Genomic DNA, 22,033 nt, shown 5'->3' with positions numbered 1-22,033 from the left:
GCACCCAACTTGACATAGGAAAAACTTTGGTAGTTCTGGTGGCAGTACTGAAAAGTTATCTGCTTGCTTTCACATCCAAAGCAATGAGAACCTTTCAGCAATTCTCTCTTTTTCTAAAAGGTGGGAACAGTTCAATGTCTCTGTCTTTAACAAGCTATTTTTTTCTTCTGTTCCTTCACACTTCTAGGTTGCTTTTCCTAGCAAACTAAACCTAATAGAATCTCCACCAGGCACACACCCCAGTACTTTTACAAGCTACTTATGCAAAATGACAAAGTGAACTGGAGACAGTTAGCATCCTGCACAGAACATCAATTATAACTAGGATGCACAGAACTAGCAGGCAGTAGAAACCCTTCTGCTTTTGGTTTCATGTCAAAGTTTTAAAGGAACCATAATTTTCCATAAGCATCTAATGCAGTAGACAAATAAAGACTTACAAGCATCAAAACAGTCTCATCAACAGACAATCTTTCCACTGCCGCTGTCACATTCTTCTTGGAATAATTACTTTAGCCTTCAAATGTGTGTCTAAATAAAGGAAATGAAATTCATTCTATATGGCAGCTGCCACTGGGATGGCATGTCCCCATGTCAGAGACATTCTGCCTGTGGATTAAGCAGAATAGAAGACTTCCAAGATGAAAGGAAGGGAGCTTAGAAGCAGCTCTTACAACTATTCGCCTATTATTTAATATTACACAGATACAAGTAGATGCAGAATTTGTTCCAGAGCCAGAGTCTTCATGTCATCTGGTGTGCAGGAAGATGGTGCCCACCTACAACCCTTTGGATAGGGACCACCATAGTCACCCTCCTCACTTTGCACTCAAGAAGCAAAAGGATTGGCATCTAGGGACCCCTTGGTCTCGCTCCATTTCTTGCACGCCCAGAGGCAGACATGTCCCAGTTGAAAGCAGAAGGACCAAGGCTGCCTGATCATTTCAGGGTAGGACTAACTTCAGTGTTCTTCAGATACAACCTTACTACTCTAAAAGGGCTCCATCCTACAAGGCGCTGAGCCCTCGAGTCCCAATCCAGCAAAGCACCTATGCAGATGCTCAACTTTCAAGTCTATGGGACTCCTCTTGTGCTGAAAGCTAAGCACATGCTTTGTTGGATTGGGAGTAGAGTGTTCAGTCCCTTGCAGGATCAAGCCCTGAATCAAAATTAAAAAGGCTAATGAGCTTGCCACGGATTTCACCATTGTGAGTCTAGATAATACCATATGAAGTATATTTTTGTCAAATATTCTAGGATTTTATCACTTGTCCGTTGTGTTAAGTATATTTTGCACTTCAAATATTTCTAAAAAGGATTTTCCTTGAGGTTTTAAATTTTAAATGTCAATTCCTTCCATGCCAGCCTGCACTTTCATGAGAGCTTTGATTTCAACTTTATATCATCTTGCTAAGTGTTCCATCCGAATTAAATGAAAGTGACAGCATCTGAATTGGTTGAAGATAATACATTTGGAAAGAGATTATGTAAACTAGTATTATGTTTAATTAATGGATGTCTAAACAGAGACCTGTCTTTGCAAATCCAGTTACACCTTCACAAAGCTATTTTCATGCACTTAGGTCTATAAAGAAAGCAAATAAGCAATGTGTCTTTCCCCTGGATGCAGTAGGATATGTTCATCCAGAGCAAAGATGTTGATTTTTAGTTTAACAAAAAAATTATGAAACAAAATAAAATTAGTATAAAACTTGAAAAGAAGATACTCTGAAACCTAAATATAAAGTTTCTATATATCCAATTTTTAACAGCTTACCTTGTAACCTTCCTATGTGGGCACATAAGGGGACAGATCTTCAGCTGGCATAAACAAAACAGGAGTACTTGTGGCACCTTAGAGACTAACAAATTTATGTCAGCATAAGTTTGTGTGACCATTGCTTATTAGCACAGTAGTGTCTAGGAAATAAACCGCTTGTGTGGACTGGTCTAGGCTGAGGTTGACAGACAGCCCCTCAACCTGAAGCAAATACTCACCAGCAACCACACACCATACAACAAAAACACTAACCCAGGAACCTCTCTTTGCAACAAAGCCCGATGCCAACTTTGTCCACATATCTATTCAAGTGACACCATCACAGGACCCAATCACATCAGCCACACCATCAGGGGCACATTCACCTGCACATCTACCAATGTGATATATGCCATCATGTGCCAGCAATGCCCCTCTGCCATGTACATTGGCCAAACTGGACAGTCTTTATGCAAAAGAATACATGGACACAAATCTGACATCCGGAATCATAACATTCAAAAACCAGTGGGAGAACACTTCAACCTCTCTAACCACTCAGTGACAGACTTGAAGGTGGCAATTTTGCAACAAAAAAAACTTCAAAAAACAGACTCCAAAGAGAGAATGCTGAACTCGAATTAATATGCAAATTATATACAATTAACTCAGGCTTAAACAGACACTGGGAATGGTTGGGTCATTACACTAATTGAATCTATTTCCCTATGTTAAGTACTCCTCACACCTTCTATGGGTCATCTTAATTATCACTTCAAAAGTTTTTTTTCTCCTGCTGATGATAGCTCATCTCAATTGATTAGACTCTTCCTGTTGGTATGCATACAGAGAACATGAAAAGGTGAAAGTATGTATAAATATCTCCTGTCTGTGTGTTCCATTCTATGCATCTGAAGAAGTGAGCTGTAGCTCACGAAAGCTCATGCTGAAATAAATTTGTTAGTCTCTAAGGTGCCACAAGTACTCCTGTTCTTTTTGCGGATACAGACTAACACGGCTGCTACTCTGAAACCTGGTATAATTAGTGTTGCTGTAGAAACCTGTACTTTCACATTTCTGATATTTTATTTTTATATTCAATGTGAGTCGTATCATTGCATTAGTGTACTTTATGCATTTCAGGTGGGTTTTTCACAAGTGCTCACTGTTAGGGTAACTGTGCTACCACTTAAATCAACTGTAAGAGTCAGTAATGGAAGCAGAGTTAGGCCAGTGAGAAATCCCACTTGTAAATTCTTTGGGGCAGGGCCTATTGTTTCGTATAGGTCTGTATAGCACATAGGAAAATCGGGCCCAACCTGACTGTGGCCACTAGGCACTTCTGCAATATAAATCTTAAATAAAATAATGAACATTTTTGTGTGGTGCATGCATACTATATGCATGCATAAGGTTTCAGGTCTGGAGCGCCTTATAAATAAAAGGTATATTAAGAACTAATAATGAAGCTATGGTTTCACATAAGTGAACATGGTTATCTTTGCAAAGAGTCTGTTTAAAGCCAGGCATGTTTTGTTTATTTGATTTTCCACCACCACCCTTGTTTAGATGCTGGTTTTGTAATCTGTAAAACCAGAAGAAGTTCTATACCAGAGTGCCTTCTAGTGGTTAAAGGGTACACGTCTAAGGTAACATTTGCTAAAGAATTATCCAATATCAACACACAAATAATGTCTAGAGATATCACAGTGGGATTATCTCCCTCTGAATCCTATTGTTATCACAAGTAATTCTAGCCACAGATACACACTGTTTAGGCGAGTAGGATGATTATTAACCAAATGAATATGACCAATAGAAAAAAAATGGGTAATACAAAACAAGGTACTGGTCAATCTTGGGCAAATGTTTCAAGTGCTCAGGCAGTCAGCCCATTCTGAAAACACAGGACAGATAATGTCAGTTGGCTAGTGTAATAGCCCAATTCAGCTCACAGTGAACTTTTTGATAGGACACGTTTAAGTGGTATCCACATGTACATGTAGAAAGATTAGAGAACACTGAACAACTGATTTACAAAACAAGCACACAGATTTCTCTCTCACACTCTCTCTGCCTTGGAGTTTTGTGCCGCCAATCACTGTAGTAGCTTAGCTCAAATTGCCAAAGCACAGGGACACTATACAGACTCACAACTAAAGTATTTTTCAGCAATAGTTGATGGAATTTACTGCACTATAATTAGCGACAGCTTTCTGAATTCAACCACACGCCCACCACAAGTATGGTTGCCTCAGCTTCCCATGTCAGTGCCCAGAGCTGTCTCCAATTTAAAACATAGCTAATTTTACCTCAGTTGTGTCTCAGAGTCAGTATTCAACATTTCAAAAGAATAGTGAAAGCTTGAGGGGCATCCGGGTCACCCCGTACTAACCAACCACACATTGGGCAAATCAGCCTTCAACATGGAGACAGTTCAGGCAGGATAAGGCCTTGCTTAAAAAAAGCAAAGGCCATATATACTCAAGCTATCTAAACAACATTTTTCCTTCACCTTTCCTGAAGGACTTCCATTGTTTGCAATTTACACTTAAAGGGAGAGAGCCTTGTTGCCACTAAATCTACCTTGCACTAGGCCCCTGCTGGGTGTAGCTTCTCCTAGAAAAATAATGTCTACATGTCATGGAGTGAGCAGGCATAGTTGGCCCCAACTCCCAAGCCCAGAGGATTGCGCCAAATAATTCTTTAGGGTCATTGTTAGCCAAGGCAGTTTACAACATCCCTGGGGCTACTGTGAACTACTCCAGGGGCCAGGCTAGAGCAAAACCAATCCTAAGACTGGGAGGTACAAATGGCTCCTCTGCAACCTCCTCCAATGCACCAAGTACTGTTAAGATCTATCTCAGTAGACTTTGAATCAGGCCTGCTGGCCTGAAAGGCTATTGAAAAAAGTGGACGATAATAGGGAAGATGTCTGTTTAAATGCATTTATAATTTTTTCCCCCTCTTATCTCTTTTGGGGGAAGGCCACCATGCTTCAATGGACCAGTATGACATCCTCTTTAAAACGACTTCCTTTATCTAAAATATCTTAAGGAATCTGACTATTATTCAAAACAGTATGGTGCCATAATGGCTAAAGCTATTGTCCAAGTCTGGCTTACACCAGAGCAAGGGTCCTGAGTATTCCTCAGCCACAGAATTCACCCTTGTCACATAATTTTGACCAAAATATGACCCTTTAAAAAAATTAAGTTTCTAGACCCAGTAGATGTGAAACAAAATTTAAATGCTTTTAGGAGCATAGTATTGGTATACTGCCTAGCCCCAGCTTAGTTGAGACCACCTAGCACAACAACATTAGGGGGCATAGATCAGCTTTTACATTCCACTCCTTAGTACCCGGCCCAAGGAAGCTAATGATCCAACCAGCAGACCAAATTCAGTCACATGCCACCAGAGGCGTATTGTGTATATGCTAAGACGACTACAATATTATAAATGTTAAAGAACACATGCACAGAGTGTTAACCAATTCAAAGTTGTCTTCCAGAGTATGCATACAGCCTGAAACAATAGCTCTAAGAAGTCTGAATAGCTCCCATTCATCTCAGTAGACATTAACTTCGAAACCTAACAACAATATTGACATTTAAATTGTTCTAAAACTATTTAGTTGATGACCCTTTGAACAGAAAAATCCAGCTCATGTGCTTATCCCACAAGTAGCCAATAATTTTCCCAGGTTATCCTGGATGCCAAAATCCCTGTCTCCTACCTAGCTGCCAAAATCATCAGAATCCCAGTGGCAATATGTAACTATGGTTATAAATGTTATCAGTTTAAAGATGTGGAGCACATTGAATATAGAGGGCAACCAACAATAATGTAAGAATGTAATATCAAATTTGATATGCAAGAGCTGCACTAATTGTATTTTCCATTTTCATATTTAAATTCAAAACACTAAGAACATTATTTCTGTTAAACAAAGCTAAAGAACATCCATTAGCCACAACATTTAAAAAAGGAAATGTTAGTTTTGTCCGATGAGGGTTTCAACGTTCTCCTCTCTACCGGTTCTTCTGGAATTTCCAATGATTATGCTTTGGGGTCAAAAAAAAAAAACCAAACAAAAAAAACCACCACCACCACAACCCATAAACATCACACCTCCTTCAAAAAATCACAGGAATAAGACAACCCACCATCAGCACCCAGTGTGGAATTTGGAAAAGGTAACACCACACACAATTAGATAACTTATCTTGCAGTAGGAGCACCTATAAGTTCTTTTTAAATGAAAAGATTTATAGTTAAGACAAAATATATTGTCAGAATTTAAGGACAGAAGGGACCACTAGATAACCTAGTCTGACCTCCTATATATCACAGGCCATCACCACCACCTAACCCACAGAGGAAGTAAGACCAAAGCAAATGAGACCCACAGGAGACAAGACATATGTGCCACAGGCAGAGAATAGGAGGGACCAAGGTGCACCAGTGTAAAAGTGTTCTTTGCCAGCATCCCATTTCAGTCTTCCCCATGATTTTGGTGTAGTAATAATAGACTTTTCACTGCCACTACCGATTCTCATGTAATTTAATTAGATGAACTGGAGAGAAAGTAATTAGGTGACAAAATCATATTCAATAAGGACAGCTTAGCAGACAATGATGTTGTAGCTGTGTTGGTCCCAGGATATTAGAAAAATAAAGGTGGGTGAGGTAATATCTTTTACTGGACCAACCAGTAAAACTCTTTTGGTGAGAGACACAAGCTTTACACAGAGCTCTTCTTCAGGTCTGTGAAACATACTCAGTGTCACAGCTAAGCCTTTCGGCGGGGGGGGCCGCGGGACCCGCGCCCAAGTGCCCAGGCCCCCCCCGCCTGCCCCCCCCGCGGTCCCCCGCCGCCCCCGCGCGGAGGTCCCCCACCCCGGGGCTGACGGCGGGTCTGCGGCTGGGCGGCGGCCCCGCGGCGGGCGGCGCTCCCCCCGCTCCTTCCCCCCCCCCCCCCCGCCCCCCCCCGCCGCCCCCGCCCTCCGGCCCCGGCCGCAGCCGCCCCCGCCGCCCGCCCCGCGCGCCCGCCCGCCCCCCCCCCCCCCCCCCCCCGCCCGCCGCACCCCCGGGCCCCCGCCCCGCGCCCCCGCCGCCCCCCCCCGCCCCGGCGGCCCCCCCGGCCCCGGCGGCGGGGCCGCGCTCTCGGCGGCTCACGCTTCGAGTGGCCAGAGCGGGGGGTGGGGGGCGGGGCGGAGCGAGCAGCCGCCGCCCCGCCTCCTACGACTCTGGCCCGGGGGCGGGGGGGGGCGGGCGGGCAGGCCAGCTCCCCCCCCCCTCACCACCGGGGCGGGGCGGGGGGGGGGGCTCAGGGCTCCGGCGGAGGTTCGCTGCGCCGAGCCCGAGAGGAGGAGGAGGAGGGGGAGCCTCCGCTCTTCTCTGGGGGGGCCCCTGCGGGAGCGGGGGGGGGGCAGCCCCCCCCCCCCCCTCTGGGCAGCCCTGCAGCTAAGTATTAGTAGACCTCATTCTATGGAATTGTATGGGTCTGATGCATTAGTATTACTGCTACCACATCTGCTTTTATAGTGTGTTACCACAATGATACATCAAGCCTGGGCGAGCAGAACTATAATTTTCAAACATGAATTAGACACACAAGGAGGAGAAAAAGTTCCTCTTGAATAGTACAGAACAGAGGAAGGATAGAATAAGAAGGAGATGAACCAATCCACTACTGAGAAGACAGCTTAAAAGAGAAGGATCCACAGATGCAGTTAAATCAGAACCCCCCCCTTCCCTAAAGTCTCATACACAGAAACCCCAGAGAGAAAAAAAAAAGAACAGCTGCAGAATCCTCTATAATCCACTATAGAAACAATAACCTTAATGTTTTTTACTTAAGGGAAATAGTCCCTTAAACGTAGTCACCTACAATCTTCTGCATCCCGTTTTCGTCCTGAGGCACAGCCGGCAGTTGTTGCTTTCCGCTAGAAAGCGCCATCTTGAAAAATATCAATGAGGCTGGGATTTGGGAATGCTCCCTATTTACAGCATCATATGGTGGTCTAAATGAATAACTGCAGTCTCCAATTGTGGTGCACGAAAAACAGATGTTGCCTTATTCTTATCCTGTTTTTATTTATTATTCTTTCTCCACTACGGGAGCATCCCCCTGCAGGCCTGAGAAGGCTCAGGAGGAATGTTGTTTTAGTAGACTTTTATGGTAGGGAGGGGAGGAAAGTCAACAGAAAATAAAACTGAGACATGCATATTTTGGGAGATGGGAACAAACTTAGAAAGCTGGGAAAGGCTGGGTGGCCAGGGCCTATAAAAGTAGTTTCCAGGCACTAAGCACCTAGCACAGGTCAAAGCACCTCTCTTTTTACAGGTCTTATTGTGCAATTGCAGTTATAGCTCTGAACTCTTTTTTAAACACATTAAGACTTCTTCTGGGAAATAAGTGGCCACTTGTGCCACACAACCACAGTGTAACAGACCTGGAAGTCTAATTACAGTAACTCCTCACTTAACATTGTAGTTATGTTCCTGAAAAATGCGACTTTAAGTGGAATGATGTTAAGCGAATCCAATTTCCCCCATAAGAATTAATGTAAATGTGGGGGGTTAGGTTCCAGGGCAGCTTCCCCTACTCTGCAAGCACCAGGGGCAGGGGACTCAACCCTCATCCTGCCCACTCCACCCCTTCCCCCAAGCCCTCACCCTTGACCCGCCTCTTCTCCCCCCCACCAACCTCCTCCTCCTTTACTTTGCACGCAGGGTCCTGGCTCCTCCTCCCCTCCTTTCTAAACACTGCAGGCCAGCTGATAGCCATGTTTGGGAGGCAAGGGAGGGAGTGAGGAGGCATGCCGAGTCCTCACTCCTTGCCCCTCCCTCCTGCCCATGGCAATCAGCTGGCTTGCGAGGGAGGGGGAGTCTGTGCACCGAGTCCTCGCTCCATCCCCCCTCCAAAATGCTGCAAGCCCGCTGATTGCCGCAGGCAGGAGGCGGAGGGAGGAGGGAGAAGGCACTGATTCACGGGGTCTGCCAGCAGGCGGGAGCTGCTGGGGAGGCGAGGGGGAGAGGTGTAGGGAGGCTGCCAGCTGTGGAGAAAGCAGGCAGCCAAAACAACGTAAGAGTGGAGCATTGAACAACTTTAAATAAGCATGTTCCCTAACTGATCAGCAACGTAACAACATAACGTGAGGAGTTACTGTACCTACTATAAAGCTATAGTTGGATGTATCATATTGAGCAGAATTCTTTCTATTGGAAGATTCAAGACACCTATGTTATGAAGTGGGGTCTAGTTCCCTTAACATAGAACTGGACATAAGAAATAGAGCTGATCAAAAATGTTTTGGACACATTTATTCTCAGAAACAGTGTGTCAGGTCAACCAAACTATTTAGAAATTTGGATCAAATTTGGCAAATAGTTTTGGTCAAAAGATATTGAAAAGTCAAAAATATTTGGTTTCAACATTGAAAAGGCAAAATATTTTGACTTTGTTCCAAAAATTCAGCTATGTTTAAAAAAAAAATCCAAGAGTAATGCCCAAAAAGTGAAGAGATTAAAAAAAAAAAAAAAACCAAACACCACACACCCACCCCATTTCAGGTCAAATGAAACATTTCCTTTTAACCCAAAACAACACTGTTTTTTAGTTTATTTTGATTTTCTTTTCAGTGGCCATCAAGCCAAAATAAACCTACCCTATATTCGCTCAGCTGTATTCAGGAACCCTCTAAGTTCTCATTCTTCTCCTGATTGAAGTCTTTAGCAAGTCACATGGTGCTCTGCCTAAAATTCCCCATTTACAAAATGGGAGAATATTTACCTAGCCTACAGAATTTGGAAGGAACACTGGTAATTAAAAGTCCTTTGAAAACATTAGCTAATGTATTATTTTTTGTTTGTTTGTTTTTTTGTCTTCCAGGGTTACTAGAATTTCTTTCAGTAGGTTCTGGTTATTACTGTTAGTCTTTCCAAGATGCGGCTGCGCTCTCTCTCTCTCCCCCTACCCTTCCCTGATTCAGAAGTTTCTCTTCTATAACCTTTCTAATCCTCATGCAGGCTCCTGTTCTTGCATTTACAGTGAATTGATTGCATGGGAGTCATCATTTTCTACAGACTGCTCTTGCCTTTGCTATTATGTAGAGATGCTAATCCCTTCATAATTTGTGGACCAACTAGAGAGAGGCATTTCCCCCTTTCAGGTTTTTATGTGATTTCCTTTTGGAGACATTTCATGTGAATGAAGAGGTGCCAAATTAATTTGATTTACAGTCAGTCCTTGGGCTCCATTTCTATCTAACACCTTGATTTTATATTCCATACTTATAGTGAATATTCATCCCATGCTGTTCTTTCACATCTTCTTTGGTGGCTACAGACTGGGGATATCCAAAAGTCAAAAGGGCAAATTGACACAAAGATGCTACTCAGAGCTAATCTAGAGCATAAGTAGAGAGGTTCTATCCAGTAGTGCCAATCACAAATCATTCAAAAGTCTGTCAGCACCTCTCCCCCCTTAAAAAAAAAAATTAAAAGAATGCATTCTAGAAAGAGAATAAAATCTCCTAAGTTTTGATCCTTTAGGGTTCACATTTTTGAGCTAGGCATAACCATAAAGGCTAGAAACTATTTTTAATATGAAAGATGATTTTTTTCTGTAATAACTCAGCTCTAGAAACAAGGGCTTTAAGAAAGGCACCTAATATTATTAGGCTCACAGTAAGATCCTGAATGCTGACAACACTGTAGTAATGAACATAAAATAGGGTAAGCCCTGCCTACAGACGAGTCCCCATGACATTTCTCACTTTATAAAAAACTTAATTAAAAAAAAAAAAAGATACTCTTTTGCATCCATAGCATAACCATGATAAGACCTCCATTCTGTATTAACCAATTATCTTTATCCCCTTTAGAAGTAGATTATTGCATTAAAAAAAAAACCAGTTAGCGTATTGCAGTACAGTGATTGCAGATCTATCATAAGAGCAAAACCAGAGTAAGAATCTTGCCGCTCAGTTAAAATTCTAACCCACCCCTGTGCAGAATCCAAAACTGACTAAAATGTGTTTGCAAATGCAACCTGACAAGATCATTATTCTTCTTAGCTATGCCTGGGTGAAGTTCACTTCTTTGTGGAGGACCAGCACAATGCAATCCCCACAATCTCAAGATGTAAGCTTTGTCTGGTAGAGGAGGAGGAGGAGGAAAGGCTCCTCCATAAAGGGTTCTCCCCAAATTCAGTTCATGGCAACAGCAGACTGCGCATATTTTGTTGCGGTGGGATTCTGCTCATTCCAGACTGGATTAGTTACATCCACAGCACACTTTGAAATAAGAGCCCAAACAGGTTATGCCTATCAATGGCAGCATCGAATGCACATAAGGGTCTGGAAGTCCCTGTTGGGGAGGATAATTCAGTGGTTTATACATGCTAAACTCTTTGTTTATCCCTTCCTTCAGGATCCAGCAACCAAGCCACATATATTGGTAAATAGATGCCCTGGCATAATATGTGCCTGTGGCACACAGGCAGATGGCCGCTTCCACAAGTTCACTGCTGGGCTCAGCGGGAAGACAACTCTGAGTCGATATGGATGGGGGGCACACTCTGGGGGGAGTAGATGCCCTTTTGCATTTATTGGCCAGGGGATGTTGGTCTATGAGCAGATGAATGGGTCAGGCAAGCTGGTGTATGGATCTGTGGGCATTAGGCCTACAGGCAGGCAGCCTGTTCCCCTGGAGGTTCACAGCTAGACCTTGACAGTGAGAGGATTCTGAGCTGGCATAACAAGAGGGGCATGCCTGCGGACAGGCTGATACCTCCCTTGTATTCTTTGGAAGCAAAGTAGCAGTCACTGGACAGGATTATTGTACAGCTGGGTGAAAGCTATTTGGCGTTTTGTAAGAGGGTTGACTTAATCATTAGGGCAAAGAGATTTAGGATAGATGCAGGTCCTTTTCCTGTGACTGTAAACTGGTCCAAAATACTGCAGTGGAGGGTATAGCAGGGTGCTATCAGGCCACCGTGGGCTGACAAGGCCAGAAGATGGGTAAATCATCAAGAGGCTAAATCTGTCCATGAATGAGGAGGGTCAATAGTTATCCCTAAAAACACATTTGGAACCAGAGTTATTCAGAGACGATGGGTTATGGGTTACCCAAGGAGGGGCTATATTTTTGGCTATTAGGGAGAGAACGGTTAGCCATCTGGGAATCCAGGTTGGGATTGATGGGGTGGGGGGGGGGGGGAGTAGGAGAAGGCAGCCATTTGCTGCTGCCTCCTGGTGGCAGATGTCCAGTACAGGTATTCATACCACAAGGAGTCCCGCTTCCTGATAAACGAGAATTGAAGTGGAGTTAGAGGAAAGCATCCTTAAACCGGCTATGGAACGGGACTGGGGCGCCTAATGTCTCGTACCGTAAAGAAATGGCACCTTCAACCTTGTATCAGGGGAGGGTGGTGTGGTCCCAGCCCCAAAGAAACCTAATAGTACCTTAGGTACAAGTGATCATGACTTGATCATATTTATAAATGTATAAACAGAATAAAGTTGAGACCAGTAATATATATACTTGGCAATTTAAAAGGGCTAATTTCACAACGTTGAAAACAATGAGCCAAATCATCAAGGAGAAAGAATTTAATCAGAAATATATGAATGATAATTAGAAATTAAGAACATTTTACTAGATGCCCAAAAAGCCACAAGCAAGGAAGGTGGTATATTGGTTACAAAACTGACCTGATTTAGAGGGGAAGAGAAGGACAAATAACTATAACAAATGGAAGAAAAGGGAAACTAATAGTAATTCATATAAATCAGAACCTAGGAATTGTAGAAATTTGATAAGGGAAGCAAATGGACACAGTTTTCTCCAAGGTTTTTTTAAATATATTAGAAAGAAAAAAGAATACTAACTGTGGTATTTGTCCATTACCAGATGGAAATGAGAGACTTATCAATAATGCAGAAGCTGGAGAAGTGTTTAATAAATATTTCTGTTCTGTATTTGGGGGGAAAGTGATGATGTCATCTTATATACGAGAACACAATTCCACTAGTATCTCAGGAAGATGTTCAACAGCAGCTGTTAAAATTAGACATTTTCAAATCAGAAGGTCCACATCACTTGCATCCAAAAGTTTCAAAAAACAGCTGGCTGAGGAGCTTGCTGGACTATTAATGTTGACTATCCATAAGTTCCAGAAGACTGGAAGTAAATTAATATTGTGCCAATATTTTAAAAGGATAGATGGGATAATCCAGGTAATTTTTGGCCTATCGGGGTACATCGAGTCTCAGAGTCCAGGTCAATTCACTCAGGCTGGCAGGAATAAAAATAGCAGGGTAGAAGTTCAGGCTAGGGCCTGGGCTCTGAGACCCATCCATCCCCACTCGCAGGCTTTCAGAGCCTGGGCTACATCTACACTGTTACTTTTAGTCCAGCAACACAAACCCCACAAGTTCAAGTGAGCTGACCTGGGGCAGGTTTTTTAAATGCAGTGTAGATGTAACCCTGTATCTAACATCAGCCCCAGGCAAGATAATGGAGTGGCTGATATGAGACTTGATTAATGAAGAATTAAAGGAGAGTAATAGAGTTAATGCCAATCAACATGGGTTTATGGAAACTAGATTGTCAAACTAATTTGATATCTTTTTTATGAGATTACAAGTTTGATTGATAAAGGAATTGAGGCAATATACTTACACTTATCTTAAAGCATTTGAGTTGGTACCGCACTGACCTTTTGATTTAAAAACTACAATGATATAAAATTAACATAGCCCAAATTAAATGGATTAAAAGCTGGCTAACTGATTAGTTACACTGAGACCTAACAGGGAATCATCACTGAACAGGAATGTTTCTAGTGGGGTCCCCACAGTGATTGGTTCTCAACCCTCCCTATTTAACATTTTTATCAATGAGTGGGGAAAAAAATCAATTAAGTTTGCAGTCAGCGCAGTTATTCCAGATTTACACAGTTGTAAAATAAATCAGAATCTGAACCCATAGTGTTATTAGCAGAAAAAACAACACTAAGTGGATTTTATGGGATTTGTACATTTAAATACATATATATTTTTTTAATTCTGACAAGAATTTGGAAGTTGTAAAAGAACCAAATTGCTAAAATTTATTCGTGCTGGGTGAAAAATAATGAAGCCACCAGAGAGTTTATGCAAGTATTGTCTAGGCCTGCACACTGTAGAATGGACACCAGAGTCTGACTAGCAATTTAGATGGGCTGGGGAAATGCAGAGAGCAGAATGGCATTTGTTAGTAAACAGAGAAGCTGTTGTTCCTATGGGTTCTCAATAAAAGAAAACATTAAAACAGATCCTCTGCTGCTTTCAGCAAGATGCAACACTGGGGCACTGTACCAGGAATAGCAACACACACAGAAACCTACTTGGGCTTAAACCACTATTCATTTATATACACTGTATTCCCCGGTACCTCTCAATACCCACCCACTGTATTAATTTTCTATTTTCCAGGTCTCTCTCTCTGTACCCCTGGGTATTTCTACCAGACAGTGACCAGATACTAAGCAGAATTAAACACTAGCAGAGCCCTCATGCAGTGACTGAACTTGCTACGTACATATATGACACATACCATCTCATCTGTGGCGCACACTACCACCTTCATTGTCTGCAGATAGTAACTCTGCCAGATTAACTAAACCAAAGCCACTTCCTGATTGAGCTACCAGGACCTATACTGAGTTTTCCTCCACTGGAATCAGTTATATCCATCATGACTCACTTAGTTTGTGTACACATGTATATATTGTATACACAGTATGTGTGTGTGCCTGCATACTCTACACCCGTGGTTCTCAATCTTTCCAAACTACTATACCCCTCTCAAAAGTCTGATTTCAGCCCCAGGTGGCAGGGCTTGGGTTTTGGCTTCCTGTGGTGTGGTGCCCCAAGCAATTGCCCTGCTTGCCACCCCCTAATGTTAGCCCTGCACGTGCAACCCCCTTAAACCCATCCCATGACTCCAGCTTGAGAAACACTGAATAATATATAGAGCAGTATAAACAAGTCATTGTCTGCATGAAATTCGAGTTTGTACTGACTTTGCTAGTTTTTACATAGCCTGTTGCGAAACTAAGCAAATATCTAGATGTGTTGACGTACCCCCTAGAAGACCTCTATGTACACCCAGTGGTATCCCTACCCCTGGTTGAGAACCACTTCTTTACACGTCAATAGACACCAGGTTATTGTATATGTTCAATACGTCTCATCAGCACTCATTTATAAAAGTCACATTGCATCTGCAAACATGTAGCTTCACGTTACTTACACATACCACTAATTTTGAATGTAAGTTGCCATGTAAGTATTTAGAGGTTCCTCTTTAGCATTTAGGAACACCTCTTTATAACGATGGTCCCAAAAAGTGACTCATCTGAGTAAGGAGTGCAGAGTTTGTCCCCCAGGGAGATCATAGTTACATTTTTTTACCTGGTAGTGTACAAGTACTAAGAAACAGCACAATTTACAAAAAATATCTTAACTGTCAAGAACTTAACTATGTTGTTCACGTCATATAAAAAGTTGTAGGTTTTCACTATTTATTGTGTTACTTTTCCAAGTCCCATAGAAGTCAACTTAATTACATGTAACTACACCATCTGGGGTTAGGTACTGAGATATTTTCTTTTAAACCGACATTCATTCTCCTGGGTTTCAGCCTCAGAGATGAGACTGAATGAACACAAACAAAAATAGATGCATCAGGTGATGTACCCCAGTTTCATGCAAAAACGGTAACATCCGCCGGTGCAAATCATGACCAGTTTTGCCAGGCTAGGCTAGGGATTTGTACTGGTGCAGCTACTCTGACAGCTGTCCATGGTGGCTTAAAAAAAAAAAAAAACAACTACAATCTCACTTCAGAGAAGTGCTTAGTTTTCTCCTTTTTAGCCAGTATAGTTGCTGAGCGTTAGCTAACACATTTCGGTAACAGAAATGGGGGTTGTAAAATACACTAGTTTCATGGAATACTCTGGTGGCGAAAGAACCTCCAGCAGTGCTGTAATCTACCCTTTTCCTCTTCTTATAAAACAGAAAGAGTAGACAAAGAATGACAAGAAGTTCCTCCATATGTTGAGGATACATACATATTCATCTTTCTATTATGGCTCATTAAAAATCTCTAGCCTCCACCGACAAAAGAACCTCACAGCAGCAACCCTCTTGTTTAAAAGCATATGAGAGTTAACCTGCAAGATCCTGCAAGTCTGACCTTTATAATACTAAAGAGTTTAAACATCCCACTGGACCTGATCTGATTGGAAGTTATTTTGTTAAAATGAAAACTGACTAGAAACAAGCAGGAAGTCCCTAAAATAATGTTTTATCGTAAGGACACTAAGTAGTTACTTGTATTATCATCAGCTGTGTTTCTCCCCACCCCTTTCCTCATACAGCCATCTTAGAGCTCACTGTGGTAACCAGCTGTTTCTGAATTAGAATGGTTTTAAATCAGCTGCAAATATCTCAACATTGATATCTATAAAAATTCTGGAACCATTTGTAGGGTGGAACACTGCTCAATGTAAGTAAGGATACAAGACTGTGGCCCTAAATTATAAACTTGTATATCATTTTGCACAAGACCTTCTAATAAACAAACTAGGGAAATCCAACCTAGATGGAGCTACTACAAGGTGGGTGCATAACTGGTTGGAAAACCATTCCCAGAGAGTAGTTATCAGTGGTTCACAGTCATGCTGGAAGGGCATAACAAGTGGGGTGTTGCAGAGATCAGTTCTGGGTCCAGTTCTGTCAAATATCTTCATCAATGATGTAGATAATGGCATAGAAAGTACACTTATAAAGTTATAAAGATAATACTAAAATTAAAAATGATCTGGACAAACTGGAGTAATGGTTGAAGTAAATAGGATGAAATTCAATGAGGACAAGTGCAAAATCAGTTGTATGCATGCAAAATGGGAAATGACTGCCTTGGACGGAGTACTGCGGAAAGGGATCTGGGGTCTATAGAGAGGGTTCATCCCTCTCTGGGGCAATGGGGAACCACACTGCCTCCCTTAGTCCTTGCACGGCCCCTTGGGGAATCAGGAGTCCTGGCTCAAGCTGTCTGGCAGGGGGCTGAGCACAGGCAGGTAACAATTAACAGATAACTAGCCCAGGCCTTGGGTCAGGGCAGGGCAGTAACGAGTCCAAGGCACAGGCCCTCAGGCAGGGCTGAGCAAACACAGGTAAATAGTGCACCCAGGCTTCAGGCTCCAAGCAGCCTGGGAGAGGGAAGACTGCCATCCACATGTTCGGTGCGGGGGAGGGAAGGAGGACGCAGGCCCTCCTACTCCACTGCATCCCAGCCCGGGGCTCTAGCAGCAGCAGAAGGCCCACTGCTGTGTCAGTGGGGATCCTGGCCACAACACACTGACATGGGTTCCGTCTGTGTTGCAGCCAGACTCAGGTCAGCTTCCCCCAGGCTACTTCCCAACTGGAGGTACCTGGGTCAAGGTGGTGTCCTCAGGGGGGGGCCCGATCACCACTGGATCCTTGAGGTAGGCTCAGCGACTCTCCCACACGCGGGTCCGTGTCAAGTATTGGCTGGTCAGAGCAGTCTCCAGGTCCACCGCTGGCTGCTAGAGTGTGCCCCGCGGGAGCTGGGCTGGAGGTGTCTGGCCTCTCCAGCAGCTGCCTCTCGAGTGAGCTCTGGGGTTGAGCTCTTATACTTCCTGTCCAGCCTCTCACTCGCTGGAGGGTGGGCTTGGAGTGCTCTGGCTCCACCCATTCTGGTGTCCGGCAGAGCTTGTCCCTCTCCGAGGCATTGGGGAACCACACCGCCTCCCTACAGGGTCAGAGTGGATCATAAGCTAAATATGAGTCAGTGTAACACTGTTGCAAAAAAAGCAAACATAATTCATATATAATATTTATTATTATTATATGAGAATGACATTCTGGGTGTCATTAGAGGAGGTTTTGGAAAACATTGATAAACTAAGCACTAATTAGTCACCAGGATCAGATGGTGTTCACCCAAGAGTTCTGAAGGAACTCAAATATGAAATTGCAGAACTACTAACTGTAGTTTGTAACCTATCATTTAAATCAGCTCCAATACCAAATGACTGGAAGATAGCTAACGTGATGCCAATTTTTAAAAAGGGCTCCAGAGGTGATCTCGGCAATTACAGGCTGGTAAGCCTGACTTCAGTGCTGGGCAAACTGGTTGAAACTATATAAATGAACATAATTTGTTGGGGAAGAGTCAACATGTAAAGGGAAATCATGCCTCTCCAATCTACTAGAATTCTTAGAGGGGGTTCAACAAGCATGTGGACAAGGGGGATCCAGTGTACTTAAATTTTCAGAAAACCTTTGACAAGGTCCCTCACCAAAGGCTATTAAGCAAAGTAAGCTGTCATGGGATAAGAGGGAAGGGCCTCTCGTGGATTGGTAACTGATTAAAATAAAGGAAACAAAAAGGTAGGTATAAATGGTCAGTTTTCAAAATGGAGAGAGATAAACAGTGGCGTCCCCCAGGGGTCTGTAATGGGACCAGTCCTATTCAACATATTCATAAATGACCTGGAAAAAGGGGTAAACAGTGAAGTGGCAAAATTTGCAGATGATACAAAACTACTCAAAATAGTTAAGTCCCAGGCAGACTGTGAAGAGCTACAAAGGGCTCTATCAAAACTGGGTGACTGGGCAACAAAATGGCAGATGAAATTTAATCTGATAAATGCAAAGTAATGCACATTGGAAAACATAATCCCAACTATACATATAAAATGATGGGGTCTAAATTAGCTGTTACCACTCAAGAAAGATCTTGGAGTCATTGTGAGTAATTCTCTGAAAACATCCACTCAATGTGTAGCGGCAGTCAAAAAAGTGAACACAATGTTGGGAATCATTAAGAAAGGGATAAAAAATATATTGCTTCTATATAAATCCATGGTATGCCCACATCTTGAATACTGTGTGCAGATGTGGTTGCCCCATCTCAAAAAAGATATATTGGAATTGGAAAGAGTTCAGAAAAGGACAATAAAAAATGATTAGGGGTATGGAACAACTTCCATATGAGGAGAGATTAATAAGACTGGGGCTTTTCAGCTTGGAAAAGAGGTGACTAATGGAGAGGCCGGGGGGGAATAGGACTGAGGTTGTTACAAGGAGGAGGGAGAAGATTTGTTCTTCTTAGCCTTTAAGGATAGGACAAGCAGCAACGGGATTAAATTGCAGCAAGGGAGGTTTAGATTGGACATTAGAAAAAAATTCCTAACTGTCAGAGTGGATAAGCACTGAAATGAATTGCCTAGGAAGGTTGTGGAATCTCCATCATTGGAGATTTTTAAGAGCAGGTTAGACAAACACCTGTCAGGGATGGCCTAGAGAATACTTAGTCATGCCATGAATGCAGGGGACTAGACTAGATGACTTCGAGGTCCCTTCCAGTCCTATGATTATCTTCAAAAAACGAACAGTCTTTTTACTGATGAATGTGTGACTTGTCTGTTGAATGATCTCATGTTTGAGATGCTAGTGGGTTTTTGGCAAATCTGAAAGCAAACTCAAGAGTACAGCTTTGATTTTGGTATACATGATGATGCAGAACTGTATATGACAGAGGGCCAAAGCTCTTGAAATCAGCTATGCTACTGTCACCTGAAAAAGGTACAGTTAATTGCAGCACACATTAACAAGCTTGATTGTACTGAAAAAGAGTATTCAGTGTTAGTATTTTTACTTCTGTTAATTACACACAAAATACCTTGATGTTCACTGTTTCAAGAGTGTACATGTTTACAATAGCACTTCATAAAGCATAATTTACAAGCAGCTACTTAAATGCAATGGGCCAAATCCACCTCTGTTGTAACTCCACAGAAGTCAATAGCTTTATACAGGGATGAACTGGACTCCATTTGTTTTACTGCCTGTTTCATTGAACATTTGGCTTCTCTTGGGAATTGTACTGTTGCAAATTTAACAGCTTTCACTAACATCCTCTGTTCCTTTAGCATAAACATTTCAAAGTCAGGCTGAAGTTAAATACTGATAGAGACCATGTGTAACAAAACAAGCCTAGAGTCCAAAGAAAGGTGGCTAAACTGTCTCATACTGCCTTGTGCCTTCCCATTTTCCCCTGGTTCTGTGAGCCGAGTCTAGCAGTGTGCAGAGCAGCAAAATTCATAGATCTGCAGTCAATCTTAGATCAGACTGAAATCAGTGCAGGTGGCATGCTGGCTGATGTTTAAGGAGAGAGAGTAGGTTAGCTAATTTACAGAATAGTTTCTGCCAGCTGTAATTTCAGCCTCCGAATGCTCTGGAAATTGCATTCAAAACACTTGGGTTCGGGAGGGTGAACAAGTTGGCTAAAACTGCAGTGTGAAACATAGAATGACAAAGTATCTTTGCACCCTTCCTCTACTCCCTGCTATTTTTTCTTCCTTCTTGAAAATAGTGTGTGTGTGTGTGTGTGTGTGTGTGTGTGTGTGTGTGTGTGTGTGTGTATAAAAATAAATAGATGTGCAAGCAATGAAATTCTTTGTTTGCAAAGTTTTCAGATACACTTTTAAATTGTTCAGGCTTTTCATTTTTCCTTTTTCAAATTTCCCCTCTCAAAAGTCTACTATGTACAGCATTACCTGAAACCATCTACTTACAGCTTTGGTTTCATTCGGTTCTACTAGCCAAATCCACCTTGGAAAGCAAAAAATTGTTCTCCATCTTCTGTATAGTTTTAGATACTATTATGTGTACATCATATTGAACTGCAGGCCTTTCCTTTACAATTCCTATACAGTACTTTACAGTTACAGTGTGTACATCTAGCATTTTTCGGCCTTAACATAATTTTTACATACAGTAGAACCTTACAGTTCCAAACTGACCAGTCAACCACACCCCTCATTTGGAACCGGAAGTACACAATCAGGCAGCAGCAGAGACAAAGGGTGGGGAGGAGGCAAATACAGTATAATGTTAAATGTAAACTACTAAAGAAAATAAAGGGAAAGTTTAAAAAAAGATTTGACAAGATAAACTGTTTGTGCTTGTTTCATTTAAATTAAGATGGTTAAAAGCAGTTTTTTTTCTTCTGCATAGTGAAGTTTCAAACCTGCAGGGCCGGCTCCAGGCACCAGCTGAGCAAGCTGGTGCTTGGGGCGGCATATTCTATGGGGCGGCATTCCACCCCAACTCAGGGCAGCACGGCCGGTTTTTCGTATGGGTTTTTTTGGTTTGCCACTCCGGCCGCCCTGTAGGGGGCGGCAGTGCGGAGGAGGAGAGTGCCCTGCAGCAAGCTGGGCAGGGCAGCCCCTGTTCTTCCCTCGCCACTGACTGGAGCAGAGCGAAGCCCTCCCGGCAGGCGGCACAGTGGTCGGGACCGCGGGACAAGCACCCCGCTGAAGCCCTGGCCACCCCCCTGCTCTGTCTCCCCCCCACTCCCTCCCCGCTAGCCTGGGTGCACACTCCGCTGCATGTCTGCAGCACACGGAGTCCCCTTGCACCTGGCTCCGGCTGCCTGGCAGGGGTTTTTTTGTTGTTTTTTCCCCCCCTGCTTTGCCTCTCCGTTCCCCCCCCCACCCCGCTTTGCCGCTCCGGCCATGCCCCAGGTTTTTGTTTTGTTTTGTTTCCCTGCTTTGCTGCTCCGGCCGCGCTGCAGGTCCCTCCCCCCCGCTGCTCTGGCCGCGCCGCAGGTTTTTTTTGTTTGGTTGTTTTTTCCCCCCCCTCCTGCTTTGTCGCTCTGCCCCCCCCCCTTTTTTTTTTGCGCTTGGGGTGGCAAAAAAGCCAGAGCCGGCCCTGCAAACCTGTATTAAGTCAATGTTCACTTGTAAACTTTTGAAAGAACCATAACATGTTCAGAGTTATGAACATCCATTCCCAAGGTGTTCGTAATGTAGTAACATACGCAGCACTACTGCATAGGTTTTAAGAACATTCTTCCTTTCAGTTTGTGAAATTAATGTAAATTCACAGAGTTAATACTAATATTAACTATGAACTAGGCCCCAATCTCTCAGAGACCAAATTCTGCATCACCACATCTGCTCAGATGAGCAAGCGCAGACCCTCAGCTTTCATTCCAGTGGGAGTTTGGCCTATATAAGAACTGCAGAATTTGGCCCAAAAGGAAGCAGCTACTATTGATAAAGAATAGTAACAACAGAAAATTAAAAAACAGCAGCTATATCTGTAAAGCACTCTTATGAATATTCAGCCACTAAAAACTAAATAAATAAATAAAAAGGAGCAGCAAGCATATGTTGCCTGA

General features: G+C 43.0%; 1 long non-coding RNA gene across 2 annotated transcripts in view; it reads right to left on the bottom strand.

Moving 5' to 3' along the window:
• The window catches only part of LOC120384748, a 171,069-nt gene that overhangs the window by 132,700 nt on the left and 16,336 nt on the right, over positions 1-22,033 (bottom strand). For both annotated transcript variants that reach the window (XR_005589085.1, XR_005589084.1), the window contains exon 2: positions 17,253-17,593. This is a non-coding gene — a long non-coding RNA (uncharacterized LOC120384748). The remainder of the gene's footprint in view (positions 1-17,252; positions 17,594-22,033) is intronic.

This window comes from Mauremys reevesii, linkage group 16 (assembly GCF_016161935.1).
Source record: "Mauremys reevesii isolate NIE-2019 linkage group 16, ASM1616193v1, whole genome shotgun sequence".
Classification (NCBI taxonomy): Eukaryota; Metazoa; Chordata; order Testudines; family Geoemydidae; genus Mauremys; species Mauremys reevesii.
This window is presented reverse-complemented; position numbering and strand designations above follow the sequence as displayed.